The sequence below is a fragment of the Myotis davidii genome, unplaced genomic scaffold (genome assembly GCF_000327345.1).
Source record: "Myotis davidii unplaced genomic scaffold, ASM32734v1 scaffold1994, whole genome shotgun sequence".
NCBI lineage: Eukaryota > Metazoa > Chordata > Mammalia > Chiroptera > Vespertilionidae > Myotis > Myotis davidii.
Genome location: NW_006285309.1, coordinates 404,347 through 423,681, shown reverse-complemented (window position 1 = coordinate 423,681; position 19,335 = coordinate 404,347). Strand labels below are relative to the sequence as shown.

Here is a 19,335-nt window from a genome sequence, read left to right as displayed (position 1 = left end):
CTAGTGGCCTGGAAGCACACTGGTTTATTTGACTATGGTGGGATTTCCCCCCCTAGTTCATTCAGGTGTCTTCTGCTGTTTTGTTTTGCCATACAGAGAGAGTATAAGGGAGTTCTTGTCTCTAATCTATAATCATAGTTTCTTTGCTTTATCACTATTTTTTTAATTTCCCTGATTGCTAATGAGGTTAAACAGCTTGTTATGTTTATTGACCATTTGGATATCCTCTTTTTGAAGGGCCTATAAAAATCTCTTGTCTGTTTTTATATTGGGTCTTTTTCTTAATGATTTCTAGAAGTTCTTTTTATATATTGGGTATGAGTTCTTTGTCAGATATGTGTGGTGGAGATATCTTCTCCCACTTTTATTTTATTTTTTTACTCTTAATGGGATCTTCTGTTGAATGGAAGTTTTTAACTTTAATGTAACCCAATTTATCAGTATTTTTCTTTATGGTTAGTCTTTTTTGTAATCTATTTAAGAATGTTTGTGTATTTTAAGGTCATGAATATGTTCTCCAATTTTATCTTCAAGTTTTACCATTTTAGTTTTTTATCATTCACATTTATTTACTTTTATTTTTTAAAATTTTACCAACCCCTCATTTCTCTACCCCTTTCCTCTTTGGTAACCATGAACTTGTTTCTTACTAGTATATCTATGAAACTTTTCTGTTTTTTTTGTTTATTCATTTGTTTTGTATTTTTTAAGTTCCACCAATAAGTATTTGTCTTTATCTGATTTATTTCACTTCACATAATTCCCTCTAGGTACAATCATATTGTTGCAAATGGCAAGATTTTGTTCTTTTTTATTACTGAATAACATTCCATTGAGTTTGTATGTGTGTGTATGTGTGTGTGTGTGTGTCTGCCTGTGTATGCATGCGCATGTATGTATTATTTATCAAGTCATCTTTACCTATAGACATTTAGGGCACTTCTATATCTTGGCTATTGTAAATAATGTTGTAATGAACACAGGGCTGCATATATCTTTTTAAATTAATTAGTGTTTTTATTTTCTTCAGATAAATACCTAGAAGTGAAATTGGTGGGTTATGTGACAGCTCTATTTTTAATTTCTTGAGAAATCTCCATACTGATTTTCATAGTGGCCATACCAGTTTACAATCCCACCAGCAGTGTAGTAGAGTTCCCTTTTGTCCACTTACTCACCAGCATTGATATTTGTTGATTTTTGTATGATAGCCATCTGACAATATGAGGTGATCTCTCCCATTGGTTTTGGTTTGCATTTCCCTGATGGTTAGTGATGTTAATCCTACCAGACCTGAATTTTTCAATTGAATTTTTTTTGTGTTAATTTGTATAAGTTCCTTGTTTATTTTGGATATTAACCACTTATCAGATGTATCATTTGTGAATATTTTCACCCATTCAATAAGTTATCTTTTTCTTTGTTGATGGTTCCCTTCCCTGGAGTTCCATTTGTTTATTTTTGCTTTTGTTGCCCTTGCTTGGGGAGACATATCAAAAAGATAATGCTAAGATCAATGAATGCCAGAAAGTTTATTGCCTAGGTTTTCTTCTAGTTCTATGGTTGTATGCCTTACATTTAAAGTCCATTTTGACTTTATTTTTATATATGGGGGGAAATGATCCCATTTCATTTTTTTGCATGTATCTCTGTCCAGTTTTCCTAACACCATTTATTGAAGAGACTGTCTTTACCCTCTCATATATCTTTGCTTCCTTTGTCATGGATTAGTTCATCATATAAGTGAAGATTTATTTCTGGGCTCTCATTCTATTGTGTTGATCTATGTAAAATGGTGTCACAGAATATTAAACTAAGTGTGGAGACTTCTAAGCATGGGGCCCCTCGTGATTGTAAAAATCGCGTGTCCATGAAGCCCATCCTACTTATGACACTGATCAGATTCTGTGACACATTTTGTGTTGATTTGGGGCTACTGATCATCCATCACCTCTATTTTTGTACTAGCGTTCTGACTTAACTTCTACAGGGGGTTACTTCTCCCCAGTGGTATATAGTCTCAGTGCACCTATAAATCAAGTTGCCCCAACTTCTCCTCCTAAGGGATAGGTGCATGAGTAAACTCAAGCTCTATTAGTTTCATTCTCCCTCTTCCTCTCTTCCCTTCTCTTAAGACTTTGAATCTTGAGAACAAAGAGTAAAGAACACTGGAAAAATTTGGAATGCATTTGTTCACTGGCAGTGCCCTCCAAGACTTGTGTTCAGCACACTTTAGGTACACCAGTTCTTCCTCTATTTACAACCCTAATTCTCTAGCCTTCTACTTGATCCTGTTTCTCAATAGCTTTCCAATACATGTCTCTCCTGCGTAGGCAGCCAGGATCTGTTTCTGTTGCCTGTAATCAAAGGATCCTATAGGTTATAGAGATATCATTCATTCACTGGGCTTGAGATCTTTGGTCTAATTAGAGTTATACCATATATGCATTAAGTAAAGACTACATAACAGAAAAATGAACAGTGCTTCACATATTATATTTTATTTAATCTTCATAATGGGCCTTTAAGGCAAGCATCACTGTCCTACTTTTTGGATAACAAAAATTAGGTTCTGAGAGATCAAATACATTTCTGAAAATCTTCCAGTTATTTTGTTATGGAACCAAGATTTTCAAACTGAGTTTTTTTCTGATCCTCAAGACTATAACTCCCCACAACATTTTATTATTTTCATATCCTTATTGTTTAGCACATTGCTAGTCACAACATATTCCCAATAACAATTCTATATGGGAGTGAGTAAATAAAAGAACGAGTATTCCTATCCACATCTTCATCTGATATCAGTTCATAACTAATACATAATGGCCCATAATTTTAAAGTCAAGTTTTTATCTTTTGCCTCACTCATCATAAAATTTTATTTGCCACTTACTGCTGTGAAAACACTGGCAGGTCCATCACTTATTCCTAAAATTGGTTTAGCATAGCAATAATCTCAGTTTATTTTATGATTTTTTTAAATGGTTAACTGTGGCTGCCACTCTTAGATCATAGGCATAATTACTGGCACCAACATGTATCGATTATTGATTCTCAAGGTATAAACTATGCACCTTTAATTATGTCATCCTATACTTTAATAAAAACATTCTCAAATTAAATGCCCTTTACCCAGAATAGTTGCAAATTCAATAATGCGGGAGGTACATAGAAACTGAAAAGTCTGACTAAAAAGGTAATTGTGACAGTGTAACTGCATTGAGAAAACAAGAAAGACAAGTGGGTAGGCTAGGACAGTTTCAGATGCTTAGTGGGATCTATCCAATATGTAAACAGGAAAAACATGTGGCAGGTAAAAACAAAACCATTATTTCCCCTTATGTGTGTCTAAACAATTCAATGTAAATAAGATGTTGCTGAGAAAACGACTGATCTTTACTGTTCCATGTGCAGGTTCAGAGGTAAAAAAAAAAAAAAATTAATTACAAAAGCTTCCAAACAATGCAAACAGCATTAAGCACAGTAATTATAAGATAAGCTTTAAAGCAATTTTCAGTTGATTGGGTGTGGGTGTGCAGAAGTAACCCTATAGTTTGCCTGCTGCTGCAAGAATGGCTTACATGCCAATTAGTGGTTATTGCTACTAATTATTAAAAGCACTTTAAAGAGTAATTAAAAATTACATTCACCTGTATGATGGCTCATAACTGTTGTGTAAATTGCTCGGATTTTCCATATCAGTCACACAGGAAATGCTCAGTGAGACGGAACAGCATGATGACACCGCGTATCAGGAGCCAAATGGCATGTGCCTGCGCCCTCCACGTGGAGGCACTGCGAGGTCCCGTTTTTCTGCTCCAGAGTTTCTGTGAGTGAATTCTGCCAGGCCAAGGGAAGGAGGACAGTAGTTGAGGGCAGAATCCTTTGTTTCTGCCGCTCTTTCTGTCCTCCTTGCCACAAAATACTGTGGAGAAAAGAAAGAAGCAAAGGAAAGATAAAACTTCGCCTTATCTGAGACCGCACTTCCCCACTTAAAAGCTGTGCCAGGAGGACAACTTCAGAACGATAACATGAATGCCGGGACCCCCGCCTCACCACTCACTACATGACTGTGAGCGCGTCACTAAGGCTCCCGGGTTCAGTTTCTTTATTTCCAAAGCGTGGATAGGGATTAACTGGCCTTGCGGATTCTGTTCAGAAATAGAAGTCTGTGTCTGGATTAGGCATATTCATATCACACAAAGTAGAAGAGTTAGATCATATTTACTGAGAGTTCCTTCAGGTTTGAGCTTTTCTTTCCATCAGTTGTTCAAATCCTTGGCTGCACACTGAAATCCTTGGGGGAGCTTTACCCCAATAACAGCAAGGCCCCGCCTCCGCAGATTCCTATTTAATTGGACGGAGGTGGAATAGGGCATCAGGAGTTCCGCAAACTCTCCAGGTGACTCAAAGGTGCTTAGAGAGTTACAGACTACTGTACACGCGTTACTTACATTACATCACTAGTTCTGATTTTTTTTTTAATTTCTATGAGATATGTGTTTTTGTCCTCATTCTATAAATGAGGAAATACATTCGGTTAATTGAAATGTCTCTTAGAACACATATGTAGCAGAGACAGGCTTGAAATCCAAACATCTCAGACCCAGAAAGCCTGTTGTTGTTTTTTTAACCTTAAATCAATTTTATAAGCTGTTGATTGACTTTTTGGTGTCTCTTCTTTGTGGTTACTGTTTGTATGACCAAGCTCACATCCTTGAATGCATTTTATTTACATTTCCTTATGGTTCTTGGGTTTGTAAGTGGAATAATATATAAAATAAAGGCATGAATTTACCGGTTGGTCCCATGAAAGGTTGTTTTGCATACCGGGAAACAAATGTTGGAAGTCCAAGTGGTGAATTTTCAGAAAACCATAGCAATTCAGTCCTTTGGATAGCTAACTGAACCTGAAGAAGTTTCCAGGTTCCTGAGGAGGCGATGGTAGCACCTTTAGCTATTTTACACGAAAACATAGCACACAGGAGACAGTGGGGAGGACCACAGCAGTGAATGGAAAGTGAGGGAAATGTATATGGCTGTAAACTCTGCCTCAGACCTTTTAGGCTTTCTTTGTATTACGCTCATCTTAAGGCCATTTCCTCTATTTCTAATGATTATCTTACTGGCCCCAGGACATCCTTACCACTTATTTAGTTATTATTTCCTCTGGCAATCTAATTGTCTTTTCAAAAGGTAAGCAGCAATTTATGTAGCACTGTAATTTTATTTCCAATCTTAATCCTACACAGCGAAGGTAAAGAAAAGGAGTTATTTAGATGTGTGTTGTGAATCCACCTTCAGCTACAGAATTGGAGCTTAAAGAAACAACAAAAAAAAGGCCAAAAATCACCCCTCGTACAGCATTCACCACTCTCCTCTTTATTGGAAGTTCCAATACCTACCAATTCACTCCCCAAGAGCCAAATCACTCACCTGTAAGCAAGAAGGAATTTTATTTTCACTCCAGAATGTAATTGGCAAGTCCATATTTTGTTTTTGCTTGTTTTTTTTTTCTTTCAGCAAAATCAACGTGCCTGCTTTCCTTGCCAAACATATCAGATTATATGAGGTTTATGGGTACACAATAATTCCTGGGCAACCTGAAAGCCAGGGAGACTACAAGGAGATTCTGGGGGGAAATGTTATGGAGAAAGCATGAGTGAATAATAGAAGACAGATTTGAGATAATTATTGGAGAGATGACAGAGAACATCACCATGATTTGTTTTGCCAGGTTGTCATTTCAAAGATAATGAAGAACTATTAAATCGATTTCTTTTCTTCTTTTTTTTTCAGGGGAATGAGTACACAGATATTAAAGAATAAATGAAATGAATACACAGATCCTAATTATAAATACTAATTATGATAAGTTTGAGTAGCTAGATAGTTTATGCAACACTAGAAAAATTCATTATGCAAATGCATAAACTCTACCCAATGGCTTTATGATTCACTCGCATTAGGTCCAGAACTATTGTGCAGAAACAGGATAGTGGCTCAACTCGGTTGGGGGTCATTTTATTGCCAATTTAACTAGTGTTAAATTAGTGGGTATTTAACTGTCACTAAAACAATTTAGGGCTCAAAACACCAAAGTATCATTGTTACTAATATTTTAGCGAAAGAGAAGAATTGTTCCTCCCAATGTTGGATTGAGATGCTGGAGGCACCACTGTTTTCTAGTCTATGGTAATGAAACTTGCATTAGCAAAAGTGGGCTGGTTGCCTACCAAGGAATAAAATAATCTCTGAGAACTGGGTATCCTGCTGTATTTGATTGCCATAAATCCATTTGAACATCCCTCTTCACTAAATGAGATTTTTAAAAAAAAATTCTTAAAATCGTGAGCCAAATGAGTATAACCCATCCAATGTTTCATGGAAGACTTTTACTGTAAGATTATTGCATTGAACTCCCACCTTTTGGGGTTTTTTTTTGGGGGGGGGGAAACACACACACACAAAACTTATTTCTCTACCAACATGAAATGTGAACAAATCCAAATTCTGAAAGACTTACAAATGCCACAACACACTTATCTACCAGCAAACATATCATTTCTTTGTTTCGTCGGATACCAATGATGAATTATTCATGAGACCCCATTTCAGATGCTTATTGTGTCTGGTGGCCAAGTCTGCCTGCTCAGCCCCAGGAAAGCCTGGGCGCTTTGCTGCAGGCACAATGCTCTGTGCCATCCAGGGACCAGCCGTGTGCTCTTGAGTTACTGGAGCAACTCAAGCAGTTCCAGTGGCCTCAGCTGTGGAGACAGCTGTTTGCCCACCGTCTGTGATGGCAGAAATGTGTGGTAGGCTTCCCCCTAACAGCATGACCCTCCCCAAACCTCCTCCCACACATAACACACACAACTCCCATGCCATGCGTCATGCAGGCACCACTGTCAAAGGGCTGCAACCAAGCCCCATGATTTCAGGACCAGAATGAGCAATGCACCACAGTGTAGAACAGCTCTTTATCTTGTCTGCAAGATTATTGGAAGAGAGGCTGTATCTTCCAAATCTAAACCTCTCCTGTATCTTACATATCAAAAGGTTTGCGCATGCGTGAAATTCAAAATGATGTATTGTTTAGTTATTGCCTTATTTACTTACTTAATGGATTGATGGATGTGCCAGGGTCCCACAGACAACAGAGGCTATTTTTTTTAAAAGGTTGTTTTAAAGGAAATAGATTGCAAACAGAAGTTTCACTAACACAGTAAGTCAACCCCTCCTTACTGGTTTGTATTCTTAATGAGTTCCTTTTGGCTCCTGCCTACTACCTGTCTATGGCTATTTGTTGACACAAAATACTGCCTCTTGCACACAGTGAGAAGTGGCGGGGATGAAAGAATAAAATATTAGGTGTGGAAGGGTGAAAGACGGGGAGAAAATCTGGATCGAACCCCAGAGTTTCAGCAACATAAGCATCTAGAGCAGGCAATGCTGTGGGTGGTGCTGGGACTGTAAGGGATGGAGCCACTCCGCAACAATGGGCGCCGGTAGGATCCCTCCGGCAGCAGTTCTCTGCAGGGGGGGCTGCTGAGAAGTCCCACAGTTTGAATTCCTCTGTCAACCTCGAATCATCCTTTTATCTCACAGACACTGAACTTACTTTCAATTTGTAAGAAAATACTAAGTCTGAATTAATCAATGTAATAAAATTATCTACAAAATTGTTGAAAGGGTGGTTCCATGACAAGTTCCACAAATCTCTTACTAGCACACCTCTTGAATTGTATTTATTACTTTATCAGGAAGTGTAATATTCCCATTGGCCTTGGTGAATAGGGGCCAGATCAGGAGGGAGGTTGCTTTGTTTGTAGGAATTGGATGTTGAATTTGTGCAGAACTCTTCAGCGCTCCCTGTTCTATGCATGAGACATTGACGTAAGGTCTCCGTAACCTCTTCCCCAAACGAACTCTAATTTGACATAATGCAGCGTAGAATGGCACCAGGCATCGGGCTTGCATCAGAAATGCATTTTATTTGGATTCAATTCAGACTCTTAACGAACTGGTTCCCGTAAATGCAGCAGATGGGAGTGAGGCAAATGGGAGCGTGTGCGGGGCCTCACACCCCGCATCCACTCCTGCTTCCCTGCGCTAAAGCCTGTCCTGAGTTAGTTGGTTAGTTAGTTAGCTAATTAGTTAGGCACATTCCAGCTGAAACTTTTCATCATAATTAACATATTTATCCTACCAGTCCACCAGAGGCCTGCAAAGCCACAGTCCAGCTAAGGCCAGTGGATTCTTTCATTCGCTTTCTCGCTCCTGCTGATTAATGTGGTGGATGCTGCCAGAAGATGGCCCAGTGGTTAATAAACCTGGCAACGCTGTGGCCAGCCCTCCTTCTCTGAAGGTCAATTAAAAATGCTAGTTGCACTGTGAACAGAATTCTCCATAGAAGAATGCCAGGCAGTGCCCCGAGTGGTCTCCTTAATACAAAATATCCATTTGATTTTCCTCAGGAGATTCACTCTCCTTTTGCAATGCAAATATTTTCAAGTGTACTAAACACGTTTTAGCACCTCAGCATAGGCACTAAAACTATTTGCATGCAAAATTACCCAGAGTAGGCAGACAGGCACAAGCTTATGCTAGCACCATATGTGCTAAAGTATTTGAGCCAGGAAACAACTAGTATCTGGACGTTATTTACAATTTAAATTTAATTTTACATTATTATTCAGACAAGAGCTTATATGTAAAGTCTTTCTATTAAAATTAATGCTTCACATGAAACAAAATTTCGCCTAAAATATGTTTAATAGCGCTGGTTCTAGCTACATAGCCCACTCCAGAACACAATGCAGCGCCTCTGTTCCATGCCTTCCAACTCCACCTGCGTGAATGGTTTAGTCGTCCCTCTAAGGACTCCTCTCAGAGACAGCGGCTACATTAATGTCCATGGGAAGGCCCAGAAATAACACAAAACGTAGACCGAGACCGATACATGGAAGCGCATAGTGAGTTGACCTGGAAATAACACAAATATTGTCCACATTCAGTTAAAAGCCAATTTTACTTTCTTTCCCAAAAGCTCCATTTGATGTTTTGTGAACACCGGAAGTGACTTTGGTGTAGCATGTTGTTTGCAAATTGCAGTGTGGCACACTGTTCCAAGGAAGCAGCCTTTCGTTATGATCTCCTTATGATTTCTTTCAGAAGACACCCTAAATCTATGGGTAATGATCGATTGGGTGCTGTGTTTGAGGATCATTTGTCAATGCATGGCAGGAGAGACCATTGCTTTCTTCTTTAGCTTGCCAAGTGACTTTCCATTTCAAGTTCCGTGAGATTTCATGTCTTTAATATCATTGATTTAAATGTGTAGTTGTTTATTTTTATGTCCTAATTAGGAGATAATTTTCAGATGAATCAAAATGGTTACTTGTAACTCTCTTCAACTTTCCTCTGACCTAGAGAGTAGATAAGTGGGTTTTCAGGGACCCGTGGGGAAGTGGTACTATTGGAGTGATCACTTGCCCAGCTCTCTGTCTGAGTATTTGCAGATTGTTGCAACCACTATTCGTATCACATTGCCTATTAGTGTCTACTGAAGTAAAGATAATATTTAGTGAGGTAGTAATCTCTTTTAGCTAAAATTAAAGTACAAAGAGGAAGAGTACTTTTTAAATACTGGAACAAGTTCTTAAAAACCCACAGCTATAATAATGAATTTGGGGGGAATATAAGAAAAATCAACATACTACATTTTTTTTCACAAGGACAGCATCAAATATACCCAAAATCTTAACTACAGAGATTTCCTCCTCCTAGGTTAAATATGCTTCAATTTATTATAAACCTAGCATATATAATTTTTCTTTGAAAACTCCCAAGTTTATGCTAAGTCAAATATCTTCTCTTTTTTTGCTTTCCTTTCCATTTCTTTCTCTTTTTAAGAGCAGGAGGAAGAAATTGCTTTCTTTCTTGACTTACAACCCATCTTACAAATGTTGAATCATTGCCTAGGTGCATGAACTCAGTTCTCAGCAGCTTTAATTTATAGCAGCCAACATTTCTATAACATACGCTCTCTAAAAGAGGCCCACAGAAGAACCAGAAATCTGTGGTTGTGTAGAAAGTTTAATGGGAATGGAAAATCTCCACGTTTACACGTCGATCCTTGCATATTAATATCATTACATTTAAACGGTGGTTTGATTTCAAACATTGAATTAATTAAGAAGGGAACTTCCAGGTCGAGCTATAATGTCAAATCAAATGCCAACAGCTCCTTCTACTGGCTACTAGAAGAAAAAATTTGGTCTCAATCAATGAAAAAGAAATTTGTTGTTTAAGAAGCATCTTTACCAAATTAAAAATTTTGAAAAATATCTAAGTTTGTTGGGAAACTTAAAAAGATGTTTACTTATACTGAGAGGGAGAAAATACTGAGAATTATGGTAATAGAAGTTGACAGTCATGTGAGTTTTCTACATCAATTAATGATTCCTGCTTCCACTAAAAAATATCTGGTCACTATCTTGCCCACCACTCTCTATTATATAGAGTTTGGGTTAAAAATAAAATATAACCAAGGTTAGGTTTAAGGTTATGCTTTCTCAAATTGAACACAAATATTAAATGAATATTCTGGAAGTTGAGAAATCAATAGAAATATTAAATTTGTCATGATATCTCTTTGTTCTAAAAAAAAAGAGAAAAAGGAGGGCTAGAGCAGGGATTGGGCAGGAACCAGGCCTGGTGGCAGAGGCTGCTGGCAGGTAGATTCTGGCTTCTGGGGCCAGCCGCCCATGATCCTAGAGGAGGTGAACAGCAGCATCTTGGAGGAGACCCTCAAGTTCAAGTTTGAGTACAGCAGTTGCCAGAAACAAAACCAGAATCAGTAGAAGTAACATTTTCAGATTTTGCTGGGCTCCTCTATTATATTTCATATCCTAATGCAGACAAAACAGAAGTGATGGTCAGCATTTCTTTGAAATTCTACAAGGAACTTCAGGCACATGGTGCTGATGAGTTACTAAGAGGATGTACAGAAGTTTCTTGGTAAATCCAGAATCAGGATCAACGCCTCTTTGCTATGCTACCTTGACAATCCGCCTGAACCCACGGATTCCATTGTGTGGCAGGCTGGCATGTTGAAATGAGATTGTTTTTCCTCTGCCTTTGAGAAATACTTCCAGTTCTGAGAAGAGGGCAAGGAAGGAGAGAACAGGGCAGTGGTCCATGGTAGGGATGATGAGACCATGTATGTTGAGTCTTAAAAGGACAGAGCCACAGTAATCTTCAGCGCAGTGTTTAAGGATGAAGACAGTGTGGTCTTTGGAAAGGTGTTCATGCAGGAGTTCAGAGAAGGACACAGAGCCAGCCCCACAGCACAGGGAACCGCCTCTGGAGCTGGAAGACATGGATGCTGTGGAGGGTGACAACATTGGCCATATTACCTGCATACTGTTCTCTGGCCGCACCAATGCCATTGTTGAAGATAACACCATCCACCTGATCTGCATGTTCCAGGACCACTTGCACATCAAGTGGGCTAAGACCAATATTCACACACGCATGCAGCCAAAACATCCGAAGTCCGCATGGTGCTGAACTTGCACATCCAGATGATGAGAAGAAAGAAATGGAAACAATCATGGGGAAGACTTTTTCATCTGCCAACTCCTGGGAACCGGAAGAGGAAGCAGCTGGCAACGGAAGGTTAGAACACTTGCTATTGGATACTCGTAGCTTTTAATGTTGCATCTCTGCACATTCTTAAGGGAGTCTCCATTTTGGTTCCATTCTGTACACGTTTGGAAAATAATCTGCAGAAACGAGCTGTGCTTGCAAGGATTTCTAGTTTCCAAGAATTAAAAAAAAAGAAAGAAAGAAGAGAAGAAATCCACTTAGTCCATTTGATTTCTTTTCTATCTTCCCTCCTCCAGCCCCCTTCCTTTCCACTCTTCTTCCAAGCTGTTTTGCTGTACATTATGTCACCAGTAATGAGTTGCAGGATAATGCAAGCTTAACTTGTTTTCTCCTAAGTATTTGAGTTCAAAACTCCTAGATCTAAAGAAATATGGTTGGGGTCATTAATAAAGAAAATCATGCCATCTTATAAAACAAGTAAATAAATAAATAAGAAAACATTTTATTGTTATTTCAATAAGGATAAATAGTTAACTTTCAACTTGTATAATAAGAGTTTGGCAGCAAAGAATGTTGACCTCTTTTATTCAAATCCTACCATTTGATGAAACAAGTTGTCTAATTAGGGCAATAAAAGTAAAAAGTGTACTAAAATGTTTTCTCCCTAACCCCTTACCTTATCCTCCATGAAGAACACTGTCCTCCACCATCTGAAACAATCAATCTAGTTGGTACCACTCATTTAGAGCTGTCTCTGCCTCAAATTCCCCCAACTCTCCACAACTCCTGGCCTCATTTTCATACAGATATGTTCCCTGAACGTAAATGGAAAATGTAATAGCACACTCAGAAGTTTTCAAATCCCACTCATTTCAACAAGTGAGACTTGACAAGGTTGATCCGAGAGGCTCGTATGAGAGGTTTTAGAATCTTGACATAAATGCCCCGTGAAGGAAAACCTTTCTTCTTCAGAAAGGATGGAATACAGAGCTGCAGAGACTCAGCATCCAGTTCCATGGCTGTGTCTCAGCAGTGATCTCCCCCACACTCTCGCTGGCTTACTGTATGAACTCTGAAAACCAACATGTCATTTTTGAAAGATTACCAAGGCAAAATGATTCTTTAACTCTTTCTCACTCTTTCTCATCCCACCTTTCACCCGCCCCCCAGCCCCCATACACACACACACACACACACATTGCCAAAACATATATGTATCCTTCACCTTTGGGAAGTGAGCCATTTATGTTAAAAGAACCATCCTATATCTTAGAGTTGACACCTTAATTTAGGACACCACTTATTTCCATAATTGGTGGCAGAGCCACAGAAAATCTTTTTAAGGCAATTTCTTCCTTGTTTAACAACAGAATCCTGGTTGAATTGCAGTGCATCCTGGCATGCAACTTTTTAAGGGATTTTCATGTCATTAATTATCTTACAATGCAAATTTTCTTTTAAATGCTGAATTTTTGAAACATTAAGTTTAAACAATGGCTTAGAGTCAGACAGGTCTCCTAGATTCAAACCTCAACTCTGTCATTTATGAACTTGCGGGACCCAAGGCAAGTCACTTAAACTCGGTAAACCTCATTTCCTCCTTTGTAAAGAAGGACTGATACTACATCTCTACCTCACTGGTGGCCTTCTGAGGTTGCCGTGAAATAGTATATGTCACATGCCATAGCAGAGTGCTTGGTATATAACTAACAACCAAGGTTGCTACTGTTGTTTAATAAACAAGAATGTTTTTAATTTATTTTTTTGTGTGAATGAAACACTATAACTTTATTTTATTTCCTGGGGAAAAAAAATGTCATCACAGTCATCCACGGGAGTTCTGATTAGGAAACTGATAAGTAAGTATTTCTGAAACACAGATTCAAACATGGTGGGTGAAGCAGTCGTGTTTCTTACCTGGGAGAAGACAGCAGAGTTCTTCCTGAGGGTGGGAGTGGTACTGTTTGCAGTGAGGCAATGAGTTAGAACCAGAAAGTTGTCCTTAATGGGTCATCTGAAGGGAACATCTACGGGACAATGTGTCACTGCCAGATTGTGACTCGTTGGGAGAATCAAGGGAGAATCCAGGCTCTAGAAGTGGACTGATCTTTTTCCAAGCCTACCTCTGGTGCCTTCCAGCTGTGTGACCTTAGGCCTTGTCCTCACTTTCTCTGAGCTTCATTTCCTATTCTGCAAAGCGAGGAGATTGTCTAACTCACAGAGCAGAGTAAGAATTTGTGGTCACGGATTTTTATAAAATATCCGGCTCCTTCCTTCCTCTGCAATAGCCAGACTGGCCTCCTTGGAAGCCTGAGGTGCTCATTCTTGCCATGCTCCATCACACTGTGTTATCTCTTTAATGCCTGTTCCTTCATTACATCTTAGCTCATCATCACTTCTTGTGGAAACCACCCTTGATCTTGCTGAGTAGGCCAAATTCTTTCTATGTGTTCTTCAACTACCTTCGAGGTCTGACACTTAACACAGATTTCATTTGATTGACTGTTTCCCTACCAGATTATGAGCCACTTAAGGGCAGGGAGTATTTGTTTTTGTTCACCATTATAACCCCCCTTGCCTGGCAAAAAAAAAAAAAAAAAGAAAGTACTAACAATCATCTGTTGAACAAATAAACAGAAACCCAAGCATAAAAGATACTTGGAAAATGGTAGTTATTACTATAAAATTTTAGCATAAAAGTTACCTTAGAGGTCCTCTAAAGGTTAATCCCAACCACTTTTCCTTCAACTATGTCTCCAGCAGGTTCACATCCTGTTGAGATCAGTGAACAAAGAATCAAGATTTCAAAAATCAATGGATGCCTATTCAAATCTGCACTTATCATCCACTGACATCCACATGTCCATTGGTTGTCCTAAATTGCCCTCCCTATTATAATTAAAACAATGTGTCTCAGCTGCAAAGGGCCTTCAGTGCAATAACAGTAACTCTGAACCATGTTCTCCAATAAAGGATTTTATGCAGTGATGGGACTGGACATTACTTTGGGGGGAGAATTTTGTTGGCTTTTCTGGGCAAGTTTTCTGTACTGTAGGATGCTGTGCATATGTGTGAGGCTGGGAAGTCCCGGAACTGCATTTTCAGATGTTCCTTAGTCCTCTATCTGTATATTTACTCCAAGACCCACCCCCCTTAAAATTGTGTCATGAGTAGAAATGGCAATGCCTGGGAAATATTTTAATGCCATAATAAAGTCACTGGGAGCGTGGCAACACAAGAAAGAAAATGTAGTGGTAATCCTGTAGAAACATTAAAAAAAATTTTCCACTCATTAAAAAAAAAAATAACCCATGGAGACATGAAGGGCAGGAAATGCTGCCACTTTATGGCCTTTTTAGTCAAATGTCTTTACGGGCCTATCCCTTTAAACTATATTATTAATATTGATCCCTCAGGGCCTAACACAATTTCCACCTCCTCCCTGTTCTGACTACCCCAGGACACTTTGACCTTTTCAGAATTCCCGTTATGCAGGTTTTCTGCTTTCAGTAATTGTTTCTGATGTTTACTTTTCTCTCTCAGCTACCTTGGAAGGTGCAGAAACCGAGACAAGGAACACTCCTTTCCAGAGGGCGAGGTAAGAAAAATAGTGACTTTGGAACACACCTGGGTTTTGGAATTGCAAGGCTTGGTTGGAATCCCATTTCCTGACCTTACTAATGATGAAAAGCAAGGCCAGGATATAGACCAGGGGGGAAAAATACCTTACATTACCAAATTATTGTTAGTATTAAAGTAGATTAAAATGTGGTAAACTAGCTGCAGTTCATTTTTCATCTCCCCGCCCCACCACCACCACTACCAAGCCACTAGTTACACATTTACTGTAGTTATTAGTTCCAGTACATTTTTATAAAGCTTTTCTATTTTTGTTTTTATTTTCTGATTAGGAAACAAATTCTTTGAGAAAAGTTAAATGATTTAGAAAAGTAAGAGAAGAAAATGCAATTAGCAGCTGCCATACTTGAGGGGTTACTGTGTGCAGGGAATGTGCTGTGGGTTGTATACTTCTGTAATCCTTTTAATTTGGGCAGCAACCAGGAGGTAGATCCTAATGTTGTTCCCATTTTCCCTGTGAAAGAGCAAAGACAAAGGGTGCCTATGGGAACACAGTAAAAGATGGACTTGGAAATCAAATTCAGTTGTTCAGTTCATAGAATAACCACCATGATAGGGTAGTTCCCTAAATTATCCATAAATCAACCATGTCCCATCATAGAGGGAAAAATAAAGCCAGGCTATTAACATACTGTGGATTCAATTATATTTTCTTCCAATTACACGCTCACATACACACAGCTATGCAGTCTTTTTAAAATCAAAATTGGAATCATTATGTAGATAGAGTTTTTTTGTCATTAACATTATATTTTTGGCACTTTAATGACATACAAATTCCTTGCATATATGCTTTTAGTAGTGACTACATGTGCATTTTCCCCTCATTAGACCATTATTCTCTTGTTAGACTTTCAAGTGATTCCCAATCCTTAATATATAATTTTCCCCAAGGTTAAATTTACCACAAATTAGGATTATGCACATTATAATCTGCAATATGCAAATTACTTATCATAAGAATATAATTATATAAAATCCCAGATGTACCGTTTTTGATTCAGACCTTGTAAGAAAAAGGATTTTAAAATCATCCTCCAGTCCATCCCTCATGCCACCCTATTTTTTCATGATATGAAAAAATAGATAACCCAGTTAATGTAATTCTGCCTACTTTACCAAAGTGCATTATCAAACTGTTGCCAACATGCCTTTAGGTCAAGAATGAACCCTCCTTCAACAAAAAATTAAAAAAAAAACAGAATGAACCCTCCTGCCCTGGCCAGGAAGCTCAGTTGGTTAGCGTGTCATCTGGATATGCCAAAATTTCTGGTTTGATTCCCGATCAGGGCACATACAAGAATCAACCAATGAATGCATGAATAAGTGGAACAATAAATTGATCCCCCTCCTCTCTCTCTATAAAAAAATCAATTAAAGAAAATTTTTTAAAAAAGAAGGAACTCCATTGCAACAAGTTTGGTCACTGGTCTAGGAATGGCAATGTAGTATGGCAGAGAACAGCTGGAGCTGAAGTTGGAGATGAAAGGCCTGAGATTCTAATTATAGCCACGACTTATTACTGTGACTATATTTTGAGCAAGGAAATTGATCTTTGTGAGACTCAGTTTCCTTAATATAAATTATAATAGCAATATTTTCTCTACTGTCTTGTAGGGTGATGATGAGAATTAAATGCTAGGATATTCTGCATAATCTATATTTATTATTATTATTGTTATTATCAGCAGCAGCAGCAGCATCACCATTAACTAGACTTGTCTAAACAATCATATCCTTACTAAAAAAAAATCACAGAAAATTATGCACCTTTTCTAATGAATAGAAATGTCTGCAAAATTCAGGCTCTATTTGTTTTGGGGGGGGAAGGGGACCATTTTGTCTCATGAAAGGGAAGAATATATCAAGAATGAAAAATGATTTTATTTTTAAATATATATTTCTAAATATGCTTCACTTCCTTTTTTTCTCTCATGGATTTCTATTGGAAATGTAAAACCGCTTCTGCATTTCTTATCATCCCTACTTTTCCTTTTCTTGGGTCCATAACAGAAAGCCTCCTGCCCTTTAGAATACAAACTAGACAAAAACTAACCAAAGCTCCTCCTTTGAATGTAGGCCTGATGCCATCTCCACGTGTGGCTAATGCAGGTTCTCATGTGGCTGGGAGCAGAATGCCTTGCCCAGAAAGCAGAAGCCCTGCAGCAGTTTCTTGGTGCAGGAGGGTTGGGACCCTGCCTCTTCACCCATACTCACTCTCATGGTCGCAGTGTATTTCTCTTAATACCTGGATAAAACTGGCCTACCATGTTGTTTGCATACAAACCTGGTGAAGAGCAAACCTTCTCATTAGTGTAGGTTTCTAGGATCCTCTCATAAAACTTCACTCAGCGAGTCATGCCACGGCTGGTATGTTAGCTGTTCCTATTCTTATTTTTTTCTGAAAATGTCCTTGTCACATTATTTTTGCTCTCTCCATGATTCTCTAAGAAGTTGAAAATTCTCTTAGTATTATCAGAATGCCAATCTGGGGCCAAGATGGTGTGATTTTGGCTTTATTGCTTTCTTCATGAAACTTTCCCGTGTGTTTTATTTCAAAAGAATTTGTATCATGTTAGACATGTATTTCCAAACCATGGACTGCTAAAAAGATATTACTGTCTTTCCCCTCTCTTTTCTTCTTAAACATCTTGTCTTTTGTTTTAAGATAGCCCTGGAAAAAAGAACCTGGCTTTCTGAAGTCAAAACTCTTAGCAGCATCTGCCCTGTCTCTATAACAAAGGACCTGTAATCCTTAAACTTGAGCCTGAAAATCCAAAGAAACATTTTTCTTATACGTTGTGCTACAGGTTGGGTAGCTAGTATGATTTCTGCATCAAGAAGTAAATAATAATTATGGTTTGCTTCCGTTATATAAATATTTACATAAAATAAAGAGTGAAAAGAGAAGAAGATCTTGTTTAGGGTTGACTTTCCATTTGGTTCACAGTTAACAGGCCCAACAGTGAGTTGTAACCCACCTCTTTAAGGGAATTTCAAATCCTGTGTTTACTTGCCCTTAAACTTCAAGGCATCACTATTCAGCCTTTGGTTATGTTTAAATGAGAAGACAGTCAAATAAAAACTGTTAAGGCAACATTTATTAGAAAAACAGATTTAAATATAATATACCATCTACCTCTTCTTCCTTGTTTTAGAAATATCCTCCAGCCCAGCCAGCATGGCTCAGTGGTTGAGCGCTGACCTATGAACTAGGAAGTCAAGGTTCCATTCCTGGTCAGGGCACATGCCCGGGTTATGGGCTAGATCTTCAGTGAGGGGTGTGCAGGAGGCAGCCGATCAATGATTCTCTCTCATCATTGATGTTTGTATCTCCCTCTCCCTTCTTCTATGAAATCAATAAAAATATATATTTTAAAAATCCTCCAGCCTGCCATACTTAAGAAATTGTACTGAGATATCCATGTGTTATATGAAGGAAGAAGCAGGAAGGGGGTGTGATGGAAAATAATAAGAGATTTGCCAACTCTAAGTCTTACTCATGAAATGACCCTTGGCAAGTTAACCAATGTCTCAAAACCTCAGTTTCTTCACTCATAAAATGGGGCTAAGAGCAGGGAGTTGGTGGGAGTTACAGGATAGTGTGTGTGTGGGCTCCTGGCCCTGGGTTGTTTTAGTAGCAAGATGCTCAGTACCCCAGGCCTAGCAGTGCCACTGAAGTTTGCCCTGGGGGAGTGGGACTGGTTGTGTTAAGGTTCTCTGTGCTGAGCAATGGTTTGTATAAGGGAATCCAAAAATGAAGACCAGGTGGGAGTTGGAAAGAATGGGACTGTAATGGAAAACGGCACTTTATCTTTTATGAAGTTAAGCAAGGTGGATGAGTGAAAGTAGCTGAGAGCGTCTTGGCCATTCCTCTGAGTAGTGGCAAGCATGGGTAGACAACCCAAAAGGCACTCACACAGAAATGATCAGATTTTTTTAATCATTTGTCTCAGAAGATTTGATGATTAGTATTAATTAACCTTTATGATGTTTTCCCCCTCTCTTAGCTTAGCAGCCTATCTGGCAAATTGTGTGCAGTCAGTAAATGAATTTTGAATAAGTGTTTTAAATACATCA

General features: G+C 38.5%; 1 pseudogene; it reads left to right on the top strand.

The window, feature by feature from the left end:
- Nucleotides 1-10,727: 10,727 nt before the first annotated feature.
- Nucleotides 10,728-11,722, top strand: LOC102753364 (annotated as a pseudogene).
- The last annotated feature ends 7,613 nt before the right edge of the window (nucleotides 11,723-19,335 follow it).